Genomic DNA, 5,112 nt, shown 5'->3' with positions numbered 1-5,112 from the left:
GCGTAAAACAGTGATTTATTTACATGGCTTTTCCGATGCCCTGTTCACTCTCATAGACAGCCTGTTGTGAGCATCGGCTAACTGACCCCAGATTTCGGACAGCTGGACACAAACCGAGAGGAGATATGCAAGGTACGTTCACACTCGGTATCATGATTCAATACACTTTAGGTCAATATCACACCGGAGTTCTCCTTTAATTGAGGTTTTTGAAAATATAGTATTTTCTTGTCAAATGTAGTCCAGTTATCTTTTTATTTATTTCAGCTTTAAAAAATATATTTTTACAGTGTACAAGAGGCAATAGTATATAATATAATAATTTATATATTTATGATTTATTTAATTCGTTTTATATTATTTTATATATATATATATATATATATATATATATATATATATATATATATATATTACACTACCAGTCAAGTTTTTGAACAGTAAGATTTTTAATGTTTTTAAAGAAGACTCTGTTGCTCTCCAAGCCTGCATTTATTTGACCCAAATACAGCAAAACAGTAAAAAAATATATATTTTTCCTATTTAAAATAACTCTTTGAATATATTTTAACATTTAATGCATTTCTGTGATTTCAAAGCTGAATTATTAGAATCATTACTCCAGGCTTAGTGTCACATGATCCTTCAGAAATCATTGCTGCTAAAAAAAAAAAAAAAAAAAAAAACATTTATTATTATTATGTTATAAACAGCTGAGTAGAATTTTTTCATGTTTCTTTGATGAATAGAAAGTCCAGAATAACAGCATTTTTCTAAAATAGAAATCTTTTGTAACATAAGAAAAGCCTATATCATCACTTTTGATCAATTTAAAGCATCCTCGCTAAATAAAAGTATTAATTTCTATAATTCTTTGTGAAGAATCATGTGATATTAAAACCTGGAGTAATAATGCTGAAAAATCAGATTTGATCACAGGAATAAATTAAATTTTTACACTATATACAAATACAAAACAGTTATTTTAAATAGTAAAAATATTTCACACTATTACTGTTTTTGCTGTATTTTGGATCAAATAGATGCAGGCTTGGTGAGCAGAAGAGACTTCTTTAGAAAACAAACATTATCTTACTGTTCAAAAACTTTTGACTGGTAGTGTATATGATTATTTTATATAAATATACAGAATAGAAATATACGCAGTGTATTTTATTCAGACTTAAACAGTCAGTCTGAATGTGATCAAGTTCATTCAAGTGTCTATATAACAGTATGTCTACAATATTGCATGACATTATTTTTCGTCATAGTTTTTGTTCAGTGTCATTGAATCAGCTGGTGTTTTGCTGATTTTTAGTGCATTTATAAAGTCAAGTTCATACAGGTGTCCTAGAAGAGTAATCACAGGTGTAATTCATCAGATCAACTCTCAACATATTGATGATTGCAGTGAATATGGATATTAAGGATTACTGTGAGAACGAGTTATGTGGATAGATGGCCTTTAATTTATTAAAAAGTGATTTTCTAGTTTAAAATCACATTTATTAATTAGACATAGATATGAAAATATCTATAAATATAGATATGAAAATATCTATAAAAGTGTGTGTGTGTGTGTGTGTGTGTGTGTGTGTGTGTGTGTGTGTGTGTGTGTGTGTGTGTGTGCACCTGGTATTCATCACGTTGTGGGGACCAAATGTAGATTTTTAGATTTTGACCTTGTGGGGACATTTCTCAGGTCCCCATGAGGAAACAGGCTTATAAATCATGCACAGTGAGTTTTTTTGATGAAGTAAAAGTATGCACAATCTCCTGTGAGGGCTAGGTTTAGGTGTAGGGTAGGTGTAGGGTAGGTGTAGGGTAGGTGTAGGGCGATAGAAAGTACGGTTTGTACAGTATAAAAACCATTACGCCTATGGAATGTCCCCATAAAACATGTAAACCCAACATGTGTGTGTGTGTGTGTGTGTGTGTGTGTGTGTGTGTGTGTGTGTGTGTGTGTGTGTGCGTTTCCTCATTTGCATGTCTGTTATCTCAGGTTTCTTTGAATTGTTTCCGTCCCTCTGGAGTTTGTGTTTGAAACCCTCCCAGATTCTGTTCCTCTCCTTCCTTTATTCTCTCTCTAACTCTCTCTTTCTCTCCCTCCTCCATCTTTTCTGGTCTCTCTCTCTCTCTCCTCTCGCTTTGCACCTGTTTCCCGCTCTGAACAGCTGCTAATTAGGTGAATCTAATTAGTGATTACCCATAAACCTCAGCGGTGTTTGATAGGTTTGTTCTCTGACCCGTAAAATAATCCATCACTGATATGTATGTGTGTGTGTTTGTTTGTGTGTAACACAGTCCCTGTATGTGCGTGTGGAAAAAGTATTTTAATGTCACCTTAAACTCAGCTATTAGCACTAACAAACCAGTTTAACTCTGCCTCCCAAAATATTTCACAGAATTGTCATCACTCTGATCATTGTTGTTTTCTAATGGGGCCCTTTAAAGTTCAAAGGTCATTGAGGGGAAATGTGGCGTCTGACCTTCACATGACCCTCATTCCAAACATTCCAAACTTCCTTAAATTCCAAAATCATCCAAAGTCAATAGGGGTTATGCCCAACAGGCTTCCGTTTTCTGCTAAACAGGTCTCGTTGCTTCCGGTTCACGCGTTTTGCATATCCCTCTTTAAATATGAACATGATTTACTCAAGATTCATTCAAAGTAGACACTAAAAATGATCATAACCAATGTCCATCACATATGTGGATTGATATATAAAAGTTTTAAATTTTTATTCTTTTCACTAACATTTATATATAAATATCGAATGAAACGTCCACAATAAACAGCTGGCTTGTTTAACTGATTACCTTAAAAGTCCGTCGATATCGCCATTATTTATTACGGCTATTAACACGTTCTCCGACAAGCGGAAGCAATGAGACCCGTTTTCCGGGGTTGGTCAGGTGACGTTCGACATATAGCCTATTAGCCATTTAAATCACTAAAGAATTACAATAAAATAAAATACACTGCCACTTAAAAGTTTGGGATCGGTAAGATTTTTAATGTTTTTTTTAAAGTCTCTTATGCTAATCAAAGTTCCATTTTACCAGTTATAGACCAATTATTTGATCAAAAAGGTAATATTCTGAAATATTATTGCAATTCAAAATAACAGATTTTTATTTTAATATACTTTAAAATATTATTTATTTCTGTGATGCAAAGCTGAATTTACTACAGTCTTCAGTGTCACATGATCCTTCAGAAATCATTCTAATATTCTGTTTTATTACTTTTATTATCAATGTTGGAAACAGTTGTGCTGCTTAATATTTTTTGGAACCTGTGATACTTTTTTTCAGGATTCTTTGATAAATAAAAAGTTAAAAAGAACAGCATTTAGTAAAAATAGAAATCTTTTCCAACAATATATCAATTTAACACTGAATAAAAGTATGAATTTCTTTCAAAGAGAGAAAGAAAAAAAACATTTACTGACCCCAAACTTTGAATGAGGTGTTTATTGTTACAAAAGTTTTCTATTTTAAATAAATGCTGTTCTTTTTAACATTTTAACTATCAAAGAATCCTGAAATATATATATATATTAAGCAGCAAAACTGTTTTCAATAAAGCAGCATATTAGAATGATTTCTGAAGGATCATATGACACTGAATACTGGAGTAATGATGCTGAAAATTCAGTTTTGCATCACAGGAATAAATTATATTTTAAAGTTTATTAAAATAGAAAACCACTATTTTAAATTGCATTAACATATCACAATACTAAAGTTTTTATTTCTGTATTTTTAATCAAATAAACACAGCCTTGATGAGCAGAAAATGTCCTTTAAAAAGCATTAAAAATCTTACTGATCCCAAACTTTTGAGAGGCAGTGTGTGTGTGTATATATATATATATATATATATATATATATATATATATATATACTGTATATACACACACACACACACACACACACACACACACACATATATATATATATATTATAGTTATTACAGTTAATAATATATAATATTTCAGTTCAGTTGTATGTCCCAGAAGAAAGTCAGACTGTTTTAGATCAACATGAGGTTAAGTAAAATATTCTTTTTTTAATCCTTTCTTAAATCCTTTCAAGAAAACGTTATTTTGAAACCCTACTGTTGTACCTTTTACAGCGTCAATCCATACACATTTTAATATGTGTATTTTAATCAGTATCATTGTAATACAATTAATCCAGCCGCAGCCTGCCATTTCTGTGGCGAGAACTGCGTTGCGCACAGCAAAGCATGATGGGTTGGATGAAACAGGCACTATTAATCCAGAATGCCCCAAATGAGAAGGAGCGAGTGAGAGCGAGAGTTTTAAGACTCGTTTTGCTACAGGAAGCTGTCACAGACGTTTACTTTCGTGCCGTTTGCTGCAACAACTTTCTTCCATAAGCCCCCGTGACCCCAGAGACAAACTCACTACGCCTCCATACCCTAAATAACTACAGATTAAAATTTTACACACTCTCTCCCTCTCATGTTCTGACAAAGAGCAGTGTTGGCCTGTCATCTCCGATCTCATCTGCTGAGGAGACATCGCCGTGCCATCGCTCCTCAGTAAACACAAACACACACTCACAAATACGCTCAGACGCACTCGCGCAAACCTTCACCATTCTAAACGCATGCATCATGCTGAATCTTAAAAACACTTTAATAAAAACAAGATTTAAAATACATTTATTTCATGCTAAGTATACTTCAAATACATTTACATATTATGTATTTAAGTCTGCTAAATTGGAACAACTAATTTTGTACTTAATGCACAATTTGTGTGGAAAAAGTGCTTAAGTCCAACTAAAGATATACTTAAGTATATTTATTTCTGCTTAAGTGGAACTATTGCAAGTATACTTCTGGTACACTTTTAATATTTTGCATTTAAAGACTGATATTATTTAAAGATCACACAATTCTCATCAATAGTGACATTAAAATATATTTTAGGCTTAATAATAAGAAATGTGCATTGTGCACAAGTAGTACTTTAAAACTAAACAGACTAAAATCAATGCATTTTAAATATATTACTTTTACTCAGGTCTATATTAATTCTGATGCACCATGCATTTTGCATGGCAAGTGTAAAC

This window comes from Garra rufa, chromosome 13 (genome assembly GCF_049309525.1).
Source record: "Garra rufa chromosome 13, GarRuf1.0, whole genome shotgun sequence".
NCBI classification, from domain to species: Eukaryota; Metazoa; Chordata; class Actinopteri; order Cypriniformes; family Cyprinidae; genus Garra; species Garra rufa.
This window is presented reverse-complemented; position numbering follows the sequence as displayed.